This window comes from Suncus etruscus, chromosome X, assembly GCF_024139225.1.
Source record: "Suncus etruscus isolate mSunEtr1 chromosome X, mSunEtr1.pri.cur, whole genome shotgun sequence".
Lineage (NCBI taxonomy): Eukaryota > Metazoa > Chordata > Mammalia > Eulipotyphla > Soricidae > Suncus > Suncus etruscus.
The window spans coordinates 126,786,523-126,813,024 of NC_064868.1; the positions used below are offsets into that span (position 1 = coordinate 126,786,523).

Genomic DNA, 26,502 nt, shown 5'->3' on the forward strand with positions numbered 1-26,502 from the left:
ATTCTACTTGTCTCCTTTTAGTTACATATATATTTAGGAGTATAAATTCTTCATATATAGTATATATTCTTCATATATATTTATATATTTATACATAAATATATAATATGTATTTATATACTATATATTTATAGAAATGTATATAATTTATATATTATTCATATATATTCATATATATGGATTAATAAATGACTATTCCTGCCTCTTATTACCTGTTTGAGCTTAAAATTAGGTTGTTTGATACTAATATGACCAACTCCATCTTTTTGTATGATCTATTTGCTTGAAGAATTGTTCCACATTTTGACTTTGAGTCTGTGATTTCTCTGACTGTGTGTGTGCATTTCTTTTAGGAAGCAGAATGTTGAGTTTGATTTGTTAATCTATCCTGTCTTTCTGTCTCACTTCATTGGTTCTTCAATTCCATTGACATTGAGATAAATTATTGCTAGAGTGTTCTTCCTTCTTTCTATAAATGTTTGAAATGTTTGTGTCATTTATACTTTATTAAAGCATCCCCTTGATTTCTTCTCTTAAAAGTAGTTCTGAGTCTATAAACTTCAAAAGTTGTTGTTTTTCAGCATGGTACTGGAACAGAGACAGGACCTCAGACCAGTGGGTCAGAACAGAATTCCCAGACATAAACCCCCAGATATACAGCCAACTAATATTTGATAAAACAGGCAAGAACCTGAAATCGAACAAAGAAAGTCTATTCAACAAATGGTGTTGGTACAACTGGAAAACCACCTGTACAAAAGTGAAAATTGACCCATACCTCACTCCTTATACAAAAGTTAACTTAAAAATAGATCAACGACCTTGAAATCAGACCCAAAACTATAAAGTTTATCGAAAATAAAATAGGCAGAACACTCGAAGACCTATATATCAAAAAGGTCTTCGAGGATGGAGCACCAATGGCAAGAACTTTAGCATCAAACATAAACAAATGAGACTACATCAAACTAAAAAGCTTCTGCATGACGAAAGAAACCTTATTTAACACAAAAAGACAGTTAACAAAATGGGAAAAAATCTTTTCCCTCGACATATCAGATAAAGGGCTAATATCTAGAACATACAAAGCACTCAGAAAGCTGAGCCCCCCAAAACCAAATAAAGCCATAATAATGGGGAGATGAAATGAATAGACACTTCTCTGAGGAAGACAGAAAGATGGCCAACAAACACTTGAAAACATGCTCACCTTCACTCATAATCAGGGAGATCCAAATCAAGACAAAAATGAGGTACCACCTTACACCAGTGAAGATGGCTCACATCAAAAATAATGGGAACAATCTGTGTTGGCGGGGATGTGGTATGAAAGGCACTCTCATCCACTGCTGGTGGGAATGCCCCCTAGTCCTACACCTATGGAGAACAGTCTGAAGAGTGCTCAAAGAACTCAGAATTGAGCTGCCATTTGACCGAGCAAATTGCTCTCCTAGGTATCTACCCCCAAGTTGGAAGGACATTCATTCCAAAGTATTGTGCACCCCACTACTTATCGCAGCACTCAGTATAATAGCCAAGTCCTGGAACCAACCTTGATGCCCAACAACAGATGAATGGATCATTAAGATGTGGTATCTATACACAATGGAATACTACATGGCAGTCAGAAATGATACAATCAAAGACTTTGCAGCAACGTGGATGGACCTAGAACATATTATGTTAAACGAAGTAAGTCAGAAAACGAAAGATAAACACAGAATGATAGCACTATTCTGAAGCACCTTATAGACAACTAATACTCAACAACCAAATAACAGGATTGAACAGGGTAGAAACTCCAAACACTGTAATAGTCAACATATACTCGGGAGTAGGGTCCAAAATACAAGAAAAAGGAGCAACACAAACACTTGACAACACATTATACCACAAAGAAACCAGCAATAGCAGAAACAGCAACATTGAGAGAACAGGTATGTATTCAGCCTTCTAATACAAAGGCCCTTAATAATCCCTTAGGGATCTTCTACAGGATCTCAGGTAAAGAACACCACGGGAAATCACTGACTCCAATGGAAATATCTCATAACACTATGTTTTAATGCCTTAATCTTACTATATTTAAAATAACCTCTTAGCTTTTCTATCCACAGGCGTTCTTGGATACAAAGGGTGGACAAACTAAGATGGCATCTTGGGGCCCAGTCACATGAGATACCATACCAAGCTTGCACTACAAGAATGCCCCGAGAAAACACTTTAACATACACTTTATCTCTAAGTTATACCTTCTTTTAGGATTTGAAGCACGTGACCAGTCAGACCATGGAAGCAGCAACTGTGACGTACAAACTTATACTACAGGCCCTATTCATCGAACACATTCAAGCAAACTAGCATTTCCTTGCTATTTTCTCCTCTCTTCTCACTATCTTTTTTATTTTTTCTTTTCTTTACCTTTCTTCTCTTTTCCTTTTTTCTTCCTCTTCTCCCTTTCTTTCTAATGTATTTTCTCTTTTCTTCCTTCCTACCCCTTCCATACACTTTCCCCCCTTTGGAAATTCAACTATCCCTTCACCCTTCAATCCCATCCAGACCTCCCACCATATTAAAACTCTTCACCCTCAGTTCTTAATCCATTAGGCATCAAAACTGACCTACCCCAACGAACCCAGCACCCAAGCGAAGGGACACCCAGTCAAACCCATACCTCCTCCCCTGCAAGAAAAGACAACCAACTCCCCTGTGGACTCAGGCTGCGTGGCCCTCCCTACCAATTACCCCTAACGTGGACTGTTACTTGAAACCAGACTTAGCTCTAAAAGTATCCCCAATGCAAGAGCTCTTCCAAGACCTCCCTGCCGCAAATCTTTACCAATCTCAAGAAGGTCAGGGGCTGTGATGGAAAGGTGCCTGGGAACCCACACACCACAAGAAAATCCCAAAAGACAATGAGGAAACCTAAACTGTCAACATAAGTATAAGACCTGTATTTATTACACCACCTCCTTACCTGCTTAGCCCCAAAAGTAAAGTAGTCTCTTGTATCACTTTGTTCCTTTAATTACTTTGTTAATTCATTTTTTAAAAATGTTTGTTCTACATATACATAGGTGAGCACATATATTTTTATTCCTATTTTTATCTTTTTTGGGTGTGTGACCTGTTTCTGTTTTCTTCTCTGTCCACCCCCAAATGCACCGACAATATAATGTAGCACCATTCCTCCCTGCAAAGGTACACTAATAAAAGAGGAAATCCTACATATAAAAACGAGCTCTTATCTACTAGAGATAAGAACTCATATTTGTTTACAATACAGGGATATCTCCCACCTTGAAAATATGTCATGCAGACCCAACTTAGAACCCCAAGGTGATTAGATACCATCCGTCCAGCCTTGAACCCTGGATCCCAGACATAGAAACGACAAAGTTCTTCACAACAGCTATGGAAAACAAATCCCAACCGGGACATCCTTAATACTGCTGGGCCACCAACAAGTGCCAGCTCTAATATGATATCCTGACAACGAGGAAAATGAGAACAACTTGACCTAAGAGCAGGTTATCCTACCTCACCAGCTAATGATAAGACAAAATCAGAAGAATTGTCACCCTTTGGTCGGTCCAAAAGCCAAGATCGCGATTTACAGATGACTGGCTACTAGAATCATGACTGGACTGCATATATCTTGGGACCAATAAAAAAGCCCCAGTATAGGGTTTGAATTACGACCTGCACAATAACCATGATCCCCAGTTCCAAAGGTCTGGCCGAAACAATTGCAATGGAATGGGGCTTCTGGAAACACAATGAAAGACGCTATTCTAGGATCAGTGCAAAGACCAAGACCACCAACCACAGAAGATGGATGAAAATGACACTGAGGAAACAGAATTTCTAGAACGACAAAGAAAGACTTCATCATAAATCCCACTCCTGGACCTGTGCAGATACTGAGATCTCTAGATACAGAGGTCTGATTTTATCACCCAGGAAGGAGCAGAAGCCTTCCAAATACCACGAAAGCAACAAGGGGAGAGTAAATGAACCTGAACAGAGTCTATAGTTAATCCCATGACAATATACTTCAAGGGTGGAGAAACCCCATATCTCTTAGGCCAAGTGAATTCCTCTTCGAATGACCCTAATATTTACTGTGCCATTGCAGGAGGGAAAAAAAGGCAAAAAGCACAAAACATTTTTATTATTTTATATATTTTTTTAAATAACCATTTATTATTTTTTTATTTACCTATCTACTTCTTGTCGATTTCCTTGTTTTGGTGTGGTTATTTGAGTTGTTGTCCCCATTTACATTTATATTTTTCCTTCTTTTCTTTTCTTTCTTTATATTCCCTGCCATGTTTTTTTTTATCTCAAGACCATGGCTATTTTTGTGGTGCTTATCATTGTTATTGTTGGACTGCTCATTGGCCATTTTATTTGACACCTCTTTTTGTACTGTTGGGGTGTTACACCTTATTTTCTCCTTCGTCTCTCAAACCGATGATGAGATCCTCTAGAAGGATCCCGCCCATTTTCGGTGTATTAGACTTTTACCCCAGTTTATTACTTTTCTCTTCTTCAAACAAAACCACATAATTTGAACTATCTAGCCCTGCCTCCCAGTTAGAAGGGGAATAAGGGATGCACCAAGACCAAACAGGTGCAAGACTACTAAGTAGTAAACTAGGTACAGAGGGGACCACATTTTCTAGCAGCCCCAGGGGTGAGGGAGGAGGATTTGGGAGGTAGGATGAAAATGGAGGTGTAGGGAGGACAAACCGGTGATGGGAATCCCCCTGATTTTATGTAAATATGTACCTAAAATATTATTGTCAACAATATGTAAGCCACTATGTTCAAAATAAAAATTATATTTATTTTTCTCTAAAGTTTTGTATCATTCCTTCAAATATGAATGAAAGCCTAGCTGTATGAAGTATTCCTGGTTAGGTGTTCAATTCATTGTGTTTTTTCTCTATTTCCCACCAGTGTCTTTGAGCCTGGATTGTTTCTTTTGTAAACCTACTATAAATATTAAGGATGGTATTTTGTATGTAATTTGCTTTTCTGATCTTGCTATTTTCAAAATTCTTTCCCTATATATGATTTTCATCATTCTGTTTAGGATGTATCTTTAGTTTTTACCATTTGGGTCTCTCTTATCTGTTACTTTTTGGGTATTCAAAATGTGGATGCATGCTTCTCTAATTCTGCGAATTTCTCAGCAATGATGCCTTTGTTGTTGCTCCTTCATAAAAATTTTCTTCCTGACTCTCTGGGACTCCATTTTACAGAAGCCAAATAGGCATGACCCTGACAAGTAAAGATTTTGGATTTAATAGGGGAACAGACAAGGTAGGGAAGCCAAGAGCCTTACAGCCAACCCTTACCCTGGTAAAGGGAGAGAAAGAAATAGTTTAGATTGGTACCAAAGCAGAGGTCAGTTAGAAGGAGGACCATAGGAAAGGCAGAAGAAGCAATAGCAACAGAAATAATGAGTTCAAGCAACAGTGTTTTTAGTAGCCTCTCAGTAATGTTCCAGTAAAGCTATCCAGTAAAAGCACCAGCCCCTGCACTTGAGTAGGGGGGCTTATAAACTCAGTGGGAAACTGCCTTTAACCTACAGTTACAAGGGGTTCCTCCTAAATTATTTCTCATCCCTTAAGGGTAAAACCCCTTTTATGGCTGTCCAGGGTCCATAGAATTCTGTGTAACCCAAGACCAATGATTCTTTTCTTGCTTCTCTTCTATTGACTCTAATGTTTACGTATTATCTGTTCATTTATGTTAAGATTAGTTTCCATCTACTGCTGTTGTCTAGAGGTTTCCTATACATTATCTTAGAGCTCACTGATTCAGTCCCCAGCAGCTGTTACACTGCTGGTGAGATCTTCCAATGAATATTTCATTTCGTCTACCAAGTTTTTTAGTTCTGACATTTCTGTTTGTATTTTTCTCATTTCTACTATAATGACGATGTGCTTTGCCTGCTTGAATTAGTGTGGATTATTTTCTCATCATTACAGACAATTTTAACAGTCTCAAACCAGCTGAAATACTGTAATAAAGTTGTATAAAAGCCCAAATTCCAAACTGATGAGAGGAGAAATAGTTTCTCTTCCATATGTATATTTGATGAGCACTAAATCTATTTGTCTAAAATTAAATTTCTCAAAAATACAATTTGTAGAAGAATTATGACCTGTTTTAGTTATATTTCTGATCTTGTCCAAGTATTGTAGAACTTTATCATACTGTTTAGGTATCTCAGCAGGTTTTTCTGACTTTTCAAAAACTCTGAAACACTTTCTTTAAATATATAAATATATGGCTTAAATTTGTTAAATAAAAACACCTGAAATAATAGTATAAAAGCTGATTTTTGTTTTAACGCTTACTGCTTATTAAAATTAGATGCATTTTATATTTTATAATATGTTCCTTTATTTATGAAACTAGCTATTTTGTTTGCAAGCACTACTGAATAGTATATATAGCATCTATCCTGTTAGTTAGCTGTGAGGTCATATATGTATTACATGCATTGATCTCCTTTATAATAGTATATTTTAAATTTTTATATTAATTATTGTAGTGGTATAATTTGAAACAAATTATAATCCAATTCTATAGAGTCAAAATTCATAGTTGACACTGTGTTTCTTCCCTTGCTTCTTTTAAATCTTCTATTGAAGAAAGTTTATCTTAATTTTCATCCATTTCCTCAAGCATTATTTTTCTTAACTGTTACATATAGAGAGATCTTTTTTTAACTATTATCATTAATCTTCCTTGTAAAATTACTCCTATTTTTGGGTGTATATGTTTCTTGCTTTTATACTACTCTGCAGATTAATATGATATGGTTTCTTTGAACTGCATCAATTATTTCCTATTTTTTGAATACTGCATATCTAAGAGACCTCTACACTGAGAAATGTTTCACCATTATGGCAGTAGTCAAGTCTCTTACCCTATTATTTTATTTGGATTTTAATTCTCTATAGCAGTTGCAATATGATGTAACTTTTTTTCTCTTTGATTCAATGTTTTCCCTTCTAAAATCCATGTGTCCTTATCCATTCTCTCAATCTGTCCATAGAGAATCTATTGTGAATTTTTTATAGTAACATGGCTCTTTGAAATTCTTCTTTGGGGAAATTTATCCTCATTTTTTCTCCCTAATTTTGGATGAGGTTTTATTTTTTCTTGTTAAGTTCTCCATGTACCTTGTATATCTTAGATATTAAGCTCTTACAGTGTTTTTAAGTTTAATGTCTGTGTATCTGATATAATTATGTCCACCCCACCCTTTTTAAGGGAGTTTTTTGCTTGAATATTTGTTCTCCAACCTTTAACTTTGAGTCTATGTTTGCTCTGACTATTCAGAAGTGTTTCCTATTGGGAGAAAAAAAAGTTGAATTTAACATTTAATCCAGTTTGCCACTTTTAACTGGTTTATTTATTCCATTGGCATTTAGAGAGACAGTTGTCATAGCATTTAGCATCTTCTTTTGGTAGAAGTTTGATGTATTTGTTGGGTCTGCCTTGCTTAAAGTAGACATTTCAGTTCTTCTTTTAAGGTTGGTTTGAGTCTGTAAAGTTTCTGAGTTACTGTTTATCCATGAAGCTGTTTGTCCTTCCTTTAAACCTGAATATAAATTTGGTTGGGTGAAACACTCTTGGAGAGCTATTCATTTCATTGAGTTTTGGCGCTTTATGCACCATTGCCTTTGGGCCTTGATGATTGCTTAAATATTTCACTTTCTTTGTAACAACACTTGACTGTGCCATCATCGTTTCGTCTATCTCTCACTAGATAGAAAATTTGATAAAAATGATATTCTAAGTGTCAAAATGATATTTTATTAAGAGCATCTTACATTATGCAACCCAATATGATAAATGTAAAACATAAAACATTTCACACTTTGTTAGCTTCTAAAGATGAATGCTTTCACTTATTACTTATGTAATACTAAATTAACATTATCTTTCATTTGGTCATCTTTGATGTTAAAAACCTCTGGCCTAGCTTTAATACAGTTTAATATTCTTCTTATTTCCTCATCTTATTTCTTATTCTTCTTATTTCCTGTCATCAATGCATCTTGATATCTTGGAGCTAAGGAATATGGGGGGCATGAGGAAATTACTGAGAAACTATTAAGTAATGCATATCAAGAAAGAATTATATGTAGTATCAATGTGTCCCAATGAAGCTTTCTCAATAATAAAACTACTACTTATATTTTAGTTTGCCTAAGGATATAAAAAAGGATATAAAACTTATTCAGTAACATTAAAATAAATGCAAGGAACATCATAATAAGACACCACAACTCATTCCTGGAAACTGGCTGAATTCCATGTTGACTATGACTCCTAAGGAGAGTGAGTGATTACTTTCTTCAGGATTCTTAAGGATCATTTTTGTCTACCTTTCCATTGAATTATCTCAACCACTCATAAATAACTTTTCTGTGATAGAGTCAAGATGAATATGAAAGTAAATCTCTACCAATTGTTTTCTGGACCTTTTCCTTCAAGTGCTACTAGAATGGATCTATCACAGCTAAAAAAAATATCAACCACCTAGAAAAAAATCAAAGAAAATTGGGAAAGAAACTATATATTTAAAGATATCCATGAATTGTGGAACTCTTATTCACTGCTGGTGGGGATATAAGGAACTCTTATTCACTGCTGGTGGGAATGCCATCTGTTCCAACCATTGTGGAAAGCAATATGGAGATTTCTCCAAAAGCTGAAAGTTGTGTTTCCATACAATCCACCTATACCACTCCTAGGGATATATCCCAGGAACACAAAAATACAATACAAAAATTTCTTTCTCACACCTATATTCATTGCAGCGTTGTTTACAATAGCCAGACTCTGGAAACAGCCTAGATGCCCCTCAATAGATGAATGGCTAAATAAACTATGGTACATATATACAATGGAATTTATGCAGCGTCAGAAGAGATGAAGTCATGAAATTAACATGGATGCATATGGAATCTATTACGCTGAGTGAAAAAGTCAGAGGGAGAGAGATAAACACAGAATGGTCTCCCTCATCTATGGGTTTTGAGAAAAATGAAAAACATTTGTATAATGATTCTCAGAGACAAAATAGAGGAGGACTGGAGGGTCTAGCTCCCGACATGAAGTTCACCACAGGGATCATTTAGTGCAGTCACAGAAATAATTGCACTGAGAACTAACATAACAAAATGTGACTGAATGAGGGAAGTAGAAAGCCTGTCTAGAGTACAGGCCGGTGTGGGGTGGGGACGAAGGACACTTGGGATATTGGTCCTGGGAATGTTGCACTGGTGAAGGATTTTATATATATTAATATATATTAATCCTTTTCTTTTTATATTAAATATATTATATATTAAAAAGAAAAAAGAAAAGATATGGCCTCCCAATTCTTACCACAGGCGGTGTTCTTTACACTGACTGTATAGAAAGAGGAGGTACAGTAAATGCACCCCATATACACCTCAGCACAGGCCCTTTGCCTGGTCTGTATTGTGAATTGGGGGACAAAAAAAAGATATTCATGAAGTGTGAGATCAAGGACAATATGACTACAAACTTCAGAGAGAAAATAACACTTCCTAAAAGAGCTGATAATCACGGGGTTTTCCCCCCACTGAGACAGTTGCTAATTTGGGACTCATGTTGAAGAGATTTGGCCCTGTGGTGCAAAGAATCTACAGAGGAAAGAGAAAGCTACAAACCTTGTCCAGGTAGCATAAACGACTGCAAATGTGAGAGGTTTGAAATACAATGCTAATATTCCTCACCTCAAGTTAATAGATTTTTAGGTTGGCTCTTGCAGAGAGAAAACAGTATAAATCTCCCTTTCTCGGGGTACTTCAGACACTAATTCTTACTAGATGCAGGGTGATGGCACAAACAGATCACCAATCTCTCCTAAAATCAATGACTTCAAGATTTTGAAGTTGGAAGCATAAGGGGAAGTTAATGAGCTGAGTTCAAAACTATACCCAAAGGGCACTTAGATGGAAATGATTCTAAAACACACACGTATATATAACATCACAGTATCTGCCTCCCAAGTACAAAAACATTTATTCAAAAATATATAATTCTCATTTCTTAACAGCACCAAATGCAATAACCACAATATGGTTTTGTGTAGAGAAACTTATCAACTATAAACATAAACCCAGAGGATTCATAATGTTCATCAATGGATCAGTAAATTGTGGTTATATACACAGTAAATTGTGGTTATGGACTACTAGTTATCTGTAATAAGAGAAACCCATAATGTAACGCTGCAATGAGGATAAAACTAGAAGAAACTAGGTGGAACTAAAGGTATCATGTTAAATAAAAACATTCAAAGAGAAAAGGACAAATTCTGGGGTACCTCATACATATGTGGTACAGAGAGATACCAAACAATAACTAGGCAGAATGATGACAAACCATTGATCGAAGATTATAAAACTCAGATTACCAAATGTATATGAAAATATTTCCATAAGATTATCCTTTGCCTGTAGTCTCACCTTGACCTTCCAGGTGGGGGCGCTGTTGAGAGCCGAATAAATAGCTGGGGTGCCAGGCGTTTCGGGGCTGTTTCCAGAGTTGGCTGGCTGACTCCAGCTGTGTTTTGGAACTAGCAGCAGGCTGACAAAGGACTCTCTTCCCCCAACCTTTTACCCCTTAACCCTCCTGTCTGTGTGGATTATTTGCTGCGGATAAATATTACCAAGATCTCCCCCAAAAAGGGGACAAGGGGATGGGAATCAATTTCTCATTCTGGAAGCTCTTTGCAGATTCACAAACAACCAATAAAGTAGTAAACGGGACCCAACAACCAAACAGCAGGGACAGTGTGAAGAGGATGAAAAGGCCGATGAGAAGTGGCCTGGGCCACTTGATCAAACTGCTTTGGTTGTGGAAAACATGCAGTATTTTGCAAACCGAAACCATAAAATTTTATACTATTCTAGTCATGTCATTTAACTATGATAAAATGCAAAGCTTCACAAAATTAATTAAAGCATATAGGGACATATGAGGTATAGTATCAACAAAACATCTGGAACTCCTTACTAGGATCTTTAACACCGTGAAATTTTACTACTCTCGCACAGGACATTTTTGTCAACCCATTAGTCAAAGGCCACTGTTTATTTTAGTTCAAAACCATACCCTGCTACTTTATGATGCTCATAACTGACAAACTGGCAGTAAGTTTCTGACAGTGGACTGGAAGAGAAGCAAAACCTCTGGGACTATGTTTATAGTTGAGAAGCTTCTCTACATAAAATGAGATAAAATAGTGTATATCCTAGGAGAACAGAGGCAGTTATGGAGAAAAGATTTTTTAATGCACCTTTTATGAGTATTTGGTGACAGTTTCCTATTACAGCTTTACAAACTTTCCTACTTTCAACTTTTTTCATAATGTTTTCTTTGGTGCAACTATATCATTGGGGTACCTGCATTTATACAAATATATTTTTTCAAAATGACCACTATATATTACTTTTCATTACTCTCCCACCCCTGAGGAAAATATCAAGAGGTCCTATTCCCAGAAAGCTAATTTATCATTTTTGATATTGCACAAATTTCAGGATGGGGAAGGAAGGATACAACAAATACTATGAAGTAATTTAATTCACCTTTGATTTTTGTTTTTGAGACATACTCCGTGGTGCTGAGGGATTACTGCTGTTTTGTGATTAAGAATCACACCAAGATCATTCTTGGTTAGGGTAAACTAGTTAAATTATTTTTGCTATTTTTCCCCAACAGCTGTAATCTATTTCTTTTAAAATAATTTTATGTTCAATAAAGCATTTTCCTGTTATAGGATTTGACATTTAAAATTCCCATGACCATCTTTAATTTATCAAGAAAGGCTTGTACAGCTGGAGAAGTGAGCATGGTCTTTTGAAAATATATGAAAATCTCAAAACAGAAACTTGAAATATAAAGATCTGTTCCATTTAAACCCAAATATGTGCAACTCAACCAAATTAAAATGAATATCTTTCCCCTATTTCAAATTAATTCACTGCTACAAACAAAACCTTGGGGTTTTATACAAATGTCTCACGAAATGAGACAAAACTATTTTGGAAGTATATTCCTTGGTTATTTTCTTAATCAACTAACAGCCTCTTCAAAATACTACTTAATCATGACATAACCATGTCATTTTGTCTTGGTGGAACCCTGCCCAAGTTTGCTTCCTATTCATAGCTGTTTTGCAAAAACCAAAGAGAGAAAAATCATAATACTTCTAGCAAGATTTATAATTTTTACAAAAATAAATAGAAGGATACAAATTAAGGAATATTTAAATATCACTTTGAAGTAATAAGAAATTAGTTATGGTCTCAAGACTTCCTCAGTTTTCTAAGATATTTTGTTTCCAGATATTTTTATGAAACAGTTAAATGATGCTAGCAATTCTAAGAGTAGGATCTTGAGTCAACTTTACATTTGAATTCTAACTTTTGCACTTAGCTGAAAGATTGCAGAAGTACTTTTGCCTTATTTCTGTGTATGTAAAATGAACACTTATAAACCATGAGATTCATAAGTTAGTATATGCAATGAATTTAGAATGTTTGATATGTAGTAATAAATACTCGGTAGTTTAATAGTTCTGGAGAAATTCCAGCATCTAGGAAATAGTATATGGTTGCATCCAAGGTACTGAGAAGTAACTCCTGGAAGATAAGAGAGACAAATACAAGCATTACAAAACTCAAATGAAGTCTGGAAGAACAATTATGTAGAGCCAATATAACTTGAATTTAGGTGAAAATATCAGGGAGCAGGACGTTCTTATAGTTCTTCAGTCTAGGTCATGCATCGACCTTTCCTGAAACCTGAAACCACTAAAATGGGGAATCAGGGGGGATTAGTTCCTCTTCCTAGTCAAAATCCCCCTCACCTTTGAGGTACTTTTTCTAGGTTCTGAGTTCTGGTCAGCAAAAGCTGACTGGTCTCTCTAGTTGGTATTATGACAGCAAGTATTTCAAAGCATCAAGTAGATTGAGAAATAAGTATTCATAGAGATTGGGAAGTAATTGGGAAGGTCTCGAGTGAGATCATGAGAGTGACTACCGTGTGCCTTGTATGATTTCAACTAAACTATTGCAGACTTTCAGATCTTTCTATGTGAATTTATTGGTCAAAAATATAACATCATGGAAATATTGTTGTGTGCACTTTCTCTTTTATCATTTACTCCTGAGCTTCACGAATATCTCATAAATCAGAAAAAAATGAGACTAAACACCAGCGTGGTCCCACATCCGATTCTATGCCAAATGCCAACTTCCCAGGAGATAATAGATTCATTTATTTTATCACTTAGAAAGAACATGTTTATGACTATAGCTCAATTATGAACAACTTTGTAACTGTGTGTCTCATAGTGATTTAACTAAATAATTTATTCTATACAAATAAAAAAGAGATTATTTAATTCTTTCTGATGCCTACAGATGCACTCATTGTCTGTACATCAAAGGATGAGTCCTTACATTTATAAATTCTCAAAATCAGATTGTATCATTTCTCTGTAAACTTGTTCCAGTGTTTATAATTTATTCTTTATGCTAGTTATATCTTCAAATACTTTCATATATATTAACAATTCTCCATGAAGAATTGTTCATTGCTATGTTAAAACTAAGGAACTGAAAACCAGAAGAGGATAATCTTTTGGCATCGATTATGTAACTTTAGTATCAAAAGAGGAGGAAGAACCTGCTCTAGAATTTCTCACCTTTCTTCAGTGTCTTTGTACACTCTGGGGACCTTCAAATTACCAGTCAACTAAAAATCAGTGTTAAGGTGTCAACAAGACCAATATGTCTTCCCACCACCAGTGTATGAGAGACCCTTTCTCCCCACATTTGCACTGAGACTGGTTGCTCTTGTTTTTTGTGATGCGTGCTTGACTCTGTGGTGTGAGATGGTGCCTCATTGTTGTTTTGATTTGCATCTCCATGATGCTTAGTGATGTGGAGCATTTTTTTCATATGTCTTTTGTCCATCTGTATTTCTTATTAGAGGAAATCTGTTAATTTCTTCTCCCCATTTTTTGATGTGGTTAGATGCTTTTTTCCTTGTAAAGCTCAATGAGTACCTTGTGTATCTTAAATATCAACCCCTTATATGTAGCTGGTGCAGTTTGAACATTGCTCAAAAAGCTAAAAATTTAGCTTCCATATGTTGTGTAATTCCACTCCTAGGGATATAGCCCAGGAACACAATAGCACAATTTAAAATTTCCTCTGCACTACTATATTCATCAAAATATATAACCAGAATATATATATAACCAGAATCTGGAAATGTCCCAGCTGCCCAACAACCAAAGAGTGACTAAAGAAACTGTGCTAGATCTACACAATGAAATAGTATGCAGCCATTAGAAAAAAGAAGTCATGAAATTTACTTATACATTGATGGACATGGATAGTATTATGTTGAGCGAAATGAGCCAGAAGGAAAGGGAGTGCAGTTAGAGTAGAGAAGGGTGTATTACGACAATAATAGTTGGAACTGATCACTCTGGACAAGAACTTAGTGCTGAAAAAGGAGAAAATAACAAGCAAAGGAAACTTCCATTGACAATAGTGCAGACCTCCATGTCAAAAGAGAGAGAGGTGGGGAGAGTGTGAGAGAGCTAGAAGCAAATTGCTTTCCCTAGAGACAGGAGAAGTGGGGGCTGGAGGTTGAGAAGGAAACAGAGGGCACTGGTGGTGGGAAGGGTGTACTGATGAAAGATATTGTACATTGAATGACTGAAATCCAACAATGAACTATTTTGTCACCACGGTGCTTAAATAAATCAATTAATATTATTAATATTAATATTAAGATGTCAATGGGAACACTATCCAGCCTAACATCCACAGAGTTTACCTACAATTAGAACACTTTAGTAAAAATAAAAGACATTTTGTAAAAAATAAATGGGCATTTAAAAGCACAGTAAGACTATGTGCTTATCAATTAATATAAAAACTAAGGCAAGAGTACTCCATCTTAGGTTTGGACCATAGCACACCAAGGGGTAGAGTCCTTGGGGTGTATTCAGTCTACCCAGGTTTGATCCCCCAAGAGCACCAGGAGTGATACTGTGAATGCAGAATAAGTCAGAATAAGCCCTGAGCACCGACAGGTTGGGCTCCAAAACAAAAACGAACCAAAAAAGTACTTCATTTTTTTTTCAACTCTAATTTTTTTATATCTGAAATTGAATAAATTGAGAAAATGGGAAGAAAAGACTTCCTTTTATCTTAAAAATGAAAAAAGTTTGGCTCTGGGCATGAATTTATGATTCCCTTTACTTTTGGAGGATTCCATTACTCTAGTTTCACAGCACATAAAGAGGCTAGAGGTTAGTATTTTAAACATAGATACAGAGCGAATCTATTGCCTAGCACTGGGAAATTCAGAAAAGCACATTTTAAGAAACCTTCTGCTCTGATAAGAGTTATTGCAATATCAGAATGGGCATGCTGCTCATGCGAAAGGCTGAAAAGAGCTGTTACTATATGATTTTAAATATTTTTCTTTTAATATTTTTTGGTTTGCAGCCACATCCAGAAATTCTTAAGGCTTACTCCTGTCTCTGTGCTCAGGGATCACTCCTGACAGGACTCAGGGAATAATAGCAGTTCCTAGGAATCAAACTCAGTCAGCCTCACGCAAGGCAACTACCTAACTAGCTGTACTATGTCTCTGATACACCTTTTTAATTATTTAATTTTACCTATTTATTTATTCATTTTTGGTTTTGGTGCCACAACTGGTATCGCTCAGGGTTTACTCACGGTTATACCCTCAGAAATCGCTCCTGGCTTTGGGGACCATATGGGATGCAGGGGAATAGAACCGTGGTCCATCCTAGGCTAGTGCGTGCATGGCAGATCCTTACGTCCTGCACCACCAGTCCGGCCCCAATATTTTTATTTTTTAATTAAAGAACAATAGCTTACAAAATTATTAATACTTGAATAATAGGTATAAAATACATCAAAACAAATCAAAACATCAGTGTCAACATGCTGGTGAACCCATACTCATTCCTCATTCTCTTCTGTACCTCCTGCCAAGCACCTTGGCAGACAAATGACAAAGTTCATTGATTACAGCTTAGAGTTCATGTTTTCAGTGTTGTTAATTCCTGTGCTTTGGGTATATGGATGTATCATTCTCCCACATCACCAATATAGCCAACATCCCGACCACTGTTCCCCCATTACTCCCATTCTCATTTCTTCTTTTCTGCCTCGATTTCACTTATTCTCTATCATTCTCTTCAAGCTTTAGGGTCAAAGGTGATCTAGGCATCCATTCTTTACTATTTGCTCATCCAATTATCTACATAATGCCGATGAGTGAGATCATCCTGATTTTTTCTTTCTTCTTCTGGATTACTCCTCTCAATATATCTTTCAGTTCCCACCAGGTTGTAAGTGAAATCAAAATGCATGATTTTGTCATTCATCATAGCTGCATAATATCCCACTGTGTATATGTATACATTTTCAAACTCCATTCAACTGCTGTTGGACTCCTAGGTTGATTTCATAGCTTAGATATTGTACTCATAGTTGCAATAAATAATGATGAGTATATTGCTTTTTCAGTGAATATTTTTAAGTCCTGAGTGTAGGTGAACCAAAGAGGAATTGCTGAGTCGTATGGATTCTCAATTCCAAGTTTCCTGAGCACTGTCCATATCAGTTTCCACAGTGGTTGAACGAGATAATATTCCCATCATCAAATCAGAGTTTACTTTTCACCACACCCCCAACAGCATAAAATGTTCTTTGTAGGGCCCGGAGAGATAGCACAGCGGCGTTTGCCTTGCAAGCAGCCGATCCAGGACCAAAGGTAGGTGGTTCGAATTCCGGTGTCCCATAGGGTCCCCCGTGCCTGCCAGGAGCTATTTCTGAGCAGACAGCCAGGAGTAACCCCTGAGCAATGCTGGGTGTGGCCCAAAAACAAAAAAATGTTCTTTGTATAAATTTATATGTGCCATTAATTTGAACTTCCCTAAGTGATAAATAAAGCTGAATACATTTTTATATGCCTATCCTTAGTCTGCTTGTCTTTCTCAGAGAGCATCTGTTTATTTCCTCTCCACATTTTTCTTTAAGAAATGAGCTTACAAAAATAATCATATTTAAGTTATAATCATACAATGCACACTACCCTCCACCAGTACAGTTTCCTGCAACAAGGTCCCCAGTTTCCCTTCTACCCTCTCCTCCCCTTTCTGTTTTTTGTGGGACATTTCAATTTTTTCTCTCCCTCTCTATATCTCTCTTTGTTTTTTCTTTTTTGACACTGGTGGTTTGCACTATTGTTAATGTAGGGGTACATATCATACATATCACTTAATCTCCTTTTAGCATCGAGGTTCTGTCCAGAGTGATCAGTCGCAACTATTATTACCATAGTGGTTCATTCCATAATCATTGCATAATTCCATGCACTGCTCCACTATTTATGGCAATCTTCCTACCATGGACTAGTCTATTGGGTCCTTATCTCTATTGCTTCTCAATTTATACCCTAGGATCCCCAAAACACCATGCATATAATTTATCTGTATGTATTTCTTATGTTAATCACAGTAATATTTACAATGTCCATAATCTGGAACCAACCCAAGTGCCCAAGAACAGATGAGTGGCTAAAGGACTGTAGTACATCTACACAAAGGAACATAGCACAGCTGTTAGGGAAAATGAAGTCCTGAAATTTGCTTATACACTGATGGATATGGAAATTATATGCTGAGTAAAATGAGTCAGAAGGAGTTATACATAAAATAATCTTACTCATTTGTGTGGTATAAGAAACATAATAGATAGTATGGTAATAATACTCAGAGAAAATAGAGATGAGGATCAGTAGGACCAGTCCATGGTAGGAAGACTGCCACAAAGAGTGGTGAATTTATTAGGGTAGATAACAATCCACAGATACAGTGTTGGTTGGAACTAATCATTCTTGACAAGAACTGTGTGCTAAAAGGAGATAAAATTATATGTGTGGTACACCTTAATTAACAAACAGTATTGCAAACAATAGTGTCAGAAAGAAGAGAGAGAGAGAAGTAAAATATCTTCTACAGAGGCAGGCAGGAGTGGGTGTGTGAGAGGGAAACTGGGGACATTATGGTGGGAAATGTGTACTACAAACCAAAGTGTCTAAAAGGGAAAGAAGAAAAAGAACATAAGAGAGAGAGGGGAGGAGAAGAAGAAAAATGTATTCCCAAGACAGGAAGGGGGCAGGGTATTGGGGTAGGTAAGAAGGACACTGGGGTGGGGCTGGAGAGATAGCATGGAGGTAGGGTAGATTGCATGCAGGAGGTAGATGCATGGAGGGAGGTAGATTGCATGCAGAAGGCCAGTGGTTTGAATCCCGGTATCCTATATTACCCAAAAACATACAAAAAAAAACACAAAAAGCAAAAAAACAAAAACAAAAAATAACACTGGGGACACTGGTGGTAGAAAATGTGCCAAATACGTTATATATGTATATATATATATATGTATATATATATATATATATATATATATATATATATATATACAGAGAGAGAGAGAAGTTTTCTGTACATTGTATGACTGGTTAAAATAACTCTATTATCCATTTTCGGCGTATTGGACTTTTACCCCAGTTTATTACTTTTCTCTTCTTCAAACAAAACCACGTTACTTGAACTAGCTAGTCCTGCCTCCCAGTTAGAGGGGGAAATAAGAGAGGCACCAAGACCAAACAGGTGCAAGACTACTAAGTAGTAGGCTAGGTACAGAGGGGACCACATATTCTATAGCCCCGGGGGTGAGGGAAGAGGATATGGGAGGTAGGACGAAAACAGAGGTGTAGGGAGGACAAATCGGTGATGGAAACCCCCCTGATTTTATGTAAATATGTACCTAAAATATTATTGTCAACAATATGTAAGCCACTATGATCAAAATAAAAATTATATTTAAAAAAATAACTCTATTATGAAAAACCTTGTAACCACGATGTTGCACTGATGAAGAAGGGTATTCTGTTCATGACTGGAGCCCAACTACAACTTGCTTATAATCATGGTGCTTAAATAAAGATATTATTTTAAAAAATAAAATAGAAGTTAAATACTGAAGAAAATTGTAAAAAATAAAGCATTTAATAAAAATAAAATTAAAATGATAAAACAGAGAGTGCTTAAAGAGGGAGGATGGAAGGAAAAGTGAAGCTAAATATTCGATAATCTGTAATAATATAAAATCAGTGAGAAATCAATTAAAAATTGGCCTGTGATTGGAATACCAAAGAAGGCTCATTGACTTGGTAAACAGAAAAAAAGTCATTGTACTTCACTCCTTCGTTAAAACTCTGCATTTCCTTCAGAGTAAAACACAAGTCATACTAATGTAGTAAATGAATCTTCATAATAAAATCTGCATCATGTTTTCTATGCATCCCTTCTTTCAGTCACAAGGGCTTCTGTTGTTATTCACTCTCACCAGGTACATTTTCTATTTTGTTAATTCTTTTATTGCTCGCTATATAATGATTCACAAAATTCTGAATGATGGTTTCACCTTTATCCTTTGGTGTTCCCTGTGCTCCTCCTTTTTGTCACCCCTTCCCACCTATAACCACTTCTCTGGATCAGTTCTCTTGTGTTGCCTTTTGACCTTTGTTGCTACCTTACCGCAGAGACACCACAATTTCAGGCACTTTGTATTATTATTGATATGGCTAAAATTTCTTTACTTCTCGACCTAAATACTTACATGCTTCACATCTTTCCAATCATTTGTTTACATCTCATCTTCTCAATAAGAGCTATGCTTCACCACCATTTTTTAAACAAATGTTTAATTTTCACAGATTTTTGAAGCACCATAATTTATACTTCTACTTATAGGATTTCATGCACAAAATTTTCCAAGACTAGTCCATTTATCTTGAGAGGTTCTCAATCGAAATTATTCAGGGGAGTACCAATTGTGAAGACTTATCCAGAATCAACTATATTCCGGATAAATTATGAACTATTACACTGTCATTATGACCCCTTGATTATTTTCTCATAGCTCCCCTCTCTACAAAGTAAGTTTCATGAAGACAGTGAATTCATAAATACTTTTTGTAGTGATCTGACTATACCCACTGGATCTTCAAAATGACTATATTGCATAGGTAGAACAAACCAAGTTTATTATATCCAGTTTGAAAATATTGATATACAGAGAAGTATACACAATCTACCCAGAGTTACATAATTGTAATGTGATAGAATCACGTGTCTAATTTAATATTTCTCACATAGCCTCCAACATTTTATTGAAAATATCTAAGTTCTTGTGGTTGGCCTTGAAAATTCTTTATTAAAACTGAGACATATCCTGCTTATGCCATTAATCCAATGTCTTGAAGCCTAATGTCTTGCCAGCTGAGATTAATACAAGCATGAAGTCACTTAAGATTCATTGTCACTATGTACCTTAAATATTACTGTGAAAGATTTGTTATTCACTTTGGTCACAAAAAATTATTTAAAAAATTATGATTAACATCATAGCAAAGTTAATTCCCATTGAAGTGTAAGCCACTGTCATAAAGAAGTCTCAGTTTATGTGAAGAATTTCTATGTGACTATCAGAGAAAATGATGCTTTTCCCAAATGGTGCTCTCTTCAAAAAAGAAAGTAACATTTGAATACACCAGCTGCTCGTCGAAATATATCATTTGTTCCTTCATAACAGACTCTGCCCTGATCTGGCTTTATATATTCAACCCTAAGTCCCTCAAAGTAACAACAACAAAAGGGAAATTATAGTCTAAGAAGGCACATATTACTTAAAGTACATCCTAATGACCTTTTTCACAGTGTTACTAAGTTATTAACTATCCATGTTAAAAACTCTCCCACACTTTGACTGCTACTTGCACACAAGAAGACTGGAAACTGTGTCCTTAAGTATACTACCAAAGAGGGAGCTTCTATTTACTTAGCAGAAGGGAAAAAGACAGTTCATGCTTGGCATACTTCTACCAGTGGTAGAAGCTGCTTCATTTTGGGGGAGGTGGTAACAATTTTATGCTCAGGATAACAGTGCAAAATATGGTTATATATACACAGGGCTTTTGTAACAGGCATGCCTCTAAGTCCTAGTAAGCTCACAGGAGGTTAAAGAAATGGCACAACTAAGAAAAGATGAGTGCCTTCATGACTAAATTCATAATACCAGAGAGGATGACCTGGATATCTTTTCCTGGTTGCCAGAATATCTACTCTATGTATGGAATATAAATGTATCTGGTAAACACTCAAGTTATTAAGTAGATTAATGTCCTTGTCCTGAAATCAAATGATTGTGGTAGAAGTCAACCCTCCTGAGTCTCAACAAACATTTTATATAAAATAGGAAGCATTATTTCAGTAAATAACCTCAGGATGAAAACCTAAGTGCTAATACAACCACAATCTACCAAATTTTTCATAGACTTTAGATAGAATAAGGAAGAAAACTGCACTGCAACATGAATATATATAATAATTTCAGCTAGATACACTGAAGTATTTGACCCCAGGGAAATAGAAGGATGGGAAAAATTATTTCTAAGGAAATTTGAAAGCATATAAGTCAGGATTCAAGTCTAAAAGTTTTTCATAACTTGAGCTGACCTCTTAGGCTCACTACTTGCTTTTATAATATGAAAATAGGATAATGTTAATATTTTAAGAATTACTTTTGTTATGTGGACAATTATTAATTATGTATTTTCAAAGTATAACTTTTGGCTTCAAACAAATTTATATTCTATCTCTGACACTAACTTTTTAGTATTAAGAAAGATAAGTATTCTCTTGAAGCATAATCACCTGTCTTCAAAGGGCTATATAATAATGAATGCTATATAATAAAATTAAATGAAGCTTAAAATGTATTTCGTTTGTTTGGGGAACACCCCAGGTGGTGCTTAGGCATTACTCCTGGCTCTGCTCTCAAAATATTTGGTCCTAGGTATGCTTAAGTAGATTCAGATTAGACGTTATGTATGTTTAAACTTTAAACGAGCTATCTAGAGGCTGGAGTGGTGGTGCAGCGGTAGGGCATACGCCTTGCACGCGGCTGACCTAGGATGGACCGCAGTTAGATCCCCTGGCATCCCATATGGTCCCCCGATCCTGCATAGCCAGGAGTAACCTCTGATCATCACTGGATGTGGCCCAAAAATAAAAAAAAAATAGTGTAAGTTTCACTGGTATAAACTCTGACAAATCATGGTAATTTTATATGAGAAAGTAGCCAATCTGGATATACAGGTTTGAACTACTAAAGGACACTGAAGTCCTTATCTGAACATACAAGAACTGGATGGTGTGCTTTTTCCACTCTCAAACATGTGTCTGTGTCTCTCAATTTCTCTCCTCTCCCTTTATAGATTTATTCAGTTAATTTCTATGAATCAAATTATTTTTAAAGAAAAGAAAGGGGTAAGTCAATAATAAAGTGGGTATTATGTTTGCATGCGGCCAGCCTGGGTTCAATTTCAAGCACCACCCAGAGTGATCCCTGAACACCGAGCTAGGAGTATGCTATGAGTACCGCTGAGTGTTGCCCAAAAAAACAAAAACAAAAGAAAAGAAAAGGTAAAAAATACACTGCAGACTAGAACCATGGATTCCTAACAGTTTTATCAATGCCCTAGTAATGAGATCCAGGAAAATGATTCCAAAAACTGAAATATAAATTAATTTCAGAGTATATTTCTATACTCAGTTTTTGTGGTTGCTGCTTTCTAAAGGAGGGACATACCTATATTTAACAATAATAATTATATCAGGTGCTAACAATGCTTTGGGACCAGGATCTATACTCTGTAGTACCAGGAATAGAAGTCAAAGCATGACATGTGCACATTCTCAGCCCGGCACTTATTATAATTGAAATCCACTTGATATATCTCCCATTTGGAGTGCACTTCAACTCAACTTATCATTTTAGTCATACTAACCAGAGCAAAGTGAAACGTAAGTATTTGTGGTTCTATTGTTAACCCTTGAAGTGGTGATTTATTAACAAATGACATGACAAAATGGTTAAGTAGCCTTGCACACAGGGTAGAACATGAATAGAAACAGTTCCTGAAGAATGAAACCATTCATTACAGTAGACAACGTACAGCAGTAGATCAAAGAAACTTTGTAGGGCTACAAAATCAGAATTTTTTTCATTGCATTCACTCATTCCTCCCACAAATTAGTCTTGTTTGGAGGTCACACTAGGCAGTACTCGGGTGTCATTCCTATCTCAGCACTCAGAACTGACTCCTTGTGATGCTCATGAAACTATATGTGGTAGTGGGGATTGAACCAGGGTCAGCTTCATGCAATTCAATTTCCTTAACTCCAGTACTACGTCTACATCCCGTTGTCATTGGTCTGAAGAGTTTGTTTTGGCCACAAACAATTGTACTTAGAGGGTCTCTAGGGCATCTTCTGAGCATTCTTCTAGCATATTCAAGGTACCATAGTCATGGGAATCAAACCAGAGTCAGCAGCCATGTGCAAACATTCACTTTTATCCCTGTACTATGTCTTTTTAAATCAATATATTTATTTAAGCACCATGATTACAAACACGATTGTAGTTAGGTTTCAGTCATAAATAAGAACACCTCTCTTCACCAGTGCAACATTCCCATCACCAATGTCCCCCCACACCTGTATTCAAAACAGGCATTCTACTTCTCTCACTCAATGACATTGTCATCTGATAGTTGTTAGTGTAGTTATTTCTCTAACTGCCCTCACCAATCTTGTTGGTGAGCTTCATATCTTGGGCTGGTCCTTCCAGCCCTCATCTCTTTTGTCTCTGGGTATTATTACCATATTGTCTTTTATTTTTCTTAAATCCCACAGAGGAGTGAGACTATTCTGTGTCTATCTCTCTCCTCTGACTTGTTTCACCCAGCATAATAGTTTCCATGTCCATCCATGTATAGGAAAATTTCATGACTTCATCTCTCCTGATGGCTATATAATATTACATTGTGTATATGTACCACAGTTTCTTTAGTCATTTATCTGTTGAAGCCCTTCTTGTTTTTTCCCAGATTCTGGCTATTGTAAATACCACTGCAATGAATATAGGTGTGAGGAAGGCATTTTTGTATTGTGTTTTTGTGGTGTTCCTAAGGAGTGGTATAGCTGGATCAATAAGAGCTCAATTTCCAGTTTTTTGACTATGTGTCTGAACCCACAGTAATTTTTGATTACCTACTATGTAAAAGTATTATAATATGGGACTATGATGGAAAACAAAAATTACCGGAAACTTCACCCTCTGGAAATATGCATATAGGTCTGTATAGCTATGAGTTGAAGCCCAAATTGAACCAGTAACCTTCGGATCACATGATTAAGCTAGCCTAATGGGGAAAGTCCAAAATGACAGAATAGCTGTAGGAATTAGGAAGAACTATTTAGGCCATGTGTTCAGAAAAAAGACACAGCAATTGTAAATTATTATATATATACCCATGAAAACAGTCACAGTTGCTGAAGATCACTGTAGCCAGAGCCCTTTAGAGACAGGTTTGGACCCTGCATAGATTGTCACTTTAGCAGGGCATACTCCCACATGCTGAACAGAGCCCTGAAAGAGGTTGATGGGGGGCATTGATGGTGGAAAGATGTTTCACTAAGCCCTTAGAATGGGCTTGGATAGTGGTGGACACAAGGAGGGACATTTCTCTGACATCCCAGGCCACGTGACTCTGCAACCCCCTTCAGCAGGCGGGTATCTGGGTCCAGGAAAGCAGCGGGTATAGAACTCACGCACAGACAGGCTTCCAGAGAGATAACATCTTTATTGGCCCTGGCCATCACATCTGTGGCCTATAACATAAACCTATTTAAGCACATGCCATTCCTAGCTTGCCCTGCATCTTAACTTCTTTCAGCCATGTCTCCTCCAACCTCCATGCTGGCAAATTCCTATCCAGGTAAATGCAAATTCCTCTCCGTGGCCCTGAGGCCACACCTTCATAATCTCTCCAAGATCTCTCCCAGAAATTACCTGCCTTGCAGGTAATGATACACATAATATCCGCCCAAGATGCTTCCCAGAAATGGGCGAGTCTTGCAGGTAGTTACAAGTAAATCTGGGGTGGAGTCACAGGAAGGTTGCACTTGGGAAGGGGACATTATTTTTTATAACTAAAGTACAACGACAAACATCATGGTGCTTAAATAAAGATAAGTTAAAAATGGAAATAATTTAAATACAAATAATCCAGCTGTGTGGGAAAACATAGAAGGCACCTTGTAGGCCATGCCCCACCTCCCCACAGGGAAAGAGGGAGATGAGCAGCTGTTGTTAGAGAAAACACCCTAGCATGTCACAATAGAGCCCACCTCCTCACATAGATCACGTTCCCCCTAGTCAGATCTGGCATGCTGCACGTTCACCTGGCCAGTACGGACCTCCCCTACTCTTTGTTCAGGCTCGCTGGGAGCAAAAGGAAATCCTATTAGTTGTGTAACTCTTTAGAATCTCCATCTCCTCTGAAAATACAGGCGATTTCGTCTCACTGCAGTGGCTCCAGAAGGTATTTCACTGGACACCTCTGATCCCTGCTTTCCACCATGCTTAAGCCAGCCTGAGTGAGGTTACGATCTTGCTTAGGATCTAAGCCACCAGTGACATCTTTTACAGATCACTTGTTTACTACATAGCAGAGTTCCAATTAGATCTCAGGGCTAGAGATCCCAAATGTTTTCTAGCGCTACCATACTGCAGAACTGATTTCCTGCCCTAGAAATCTCAGAAAATGAAGCAAATAACTTTGAGAATTTTAATATTCCTTTACTGAAGTAACTGAAAACAGGAAATCTAAAGTAGAACATGCAAATTTAAAAATGTTCCTTTCAGACTGGATAGTACAGTGTGTGTCTGGGAGGGTAACCTTGCATGTGAATGACCTAAGTTTAATCCCCAGAACTTTGTATAATAATCTTAGCCCACAAGGAATGAATAAGAAATGCTAAGCCATGAGTAAGTCTTCAGAAATGACAGGGATGGCCCAAAGACAAAAGACACTCGTGTTGGAATTGATGCTGGGACATTTATGCCTAAAACTCAACCATAAATAACTTTGCAAATCACAATGTCTTACTAAAAGTATTTTTAAGTGACCATATTTTCAGAAGTTAGGAATTTGAATGTTTTTATTAGAAGTTGTGTTGTCTCGTTCCCTTGAGAAAATATTTAACAGACACGATTATTTCAATTATTGCCAGAAAACTCTAGGTAGCACAGACAATTTAGAGTCTAGAAATGCATGCAAAACATAATCTATTAAAGTTACCTTTTGCATAAATTTAGATCTCTTTAGAGAATATTCTTGTGTTTCTCTATACTTAATTTAAGGGTCTTAACTTATCTGCACTCTACTCAGCAT

The 26,502-nt window shown here is 36.5% G+C and overlaps 1 protein-coding gene and 1 non-coding gene across 2 annotated transcripts in view; both read left to right on the forward strand.

Moving 5' to 3' along the window:
- Positions 1-26,502, forward strand: part of TRPC5 (transient receptor potential cation channel subfamily C member 5) — a 173,306-nt gene that overhangs the window by 88,561 nt on the left and 58,243 nt on the right. The window lies entirely within an intron of this gene.
- On the forward strand, positions 9,407-9,539 carry LOC125999736 (small nucleolar RNA SNORA51). Its single transcript, XR_007492211.1, has one exon. It is a non-coding gene; the product is annotated as a small nucleolar RNA SNORA51 (small nucleolar RNA).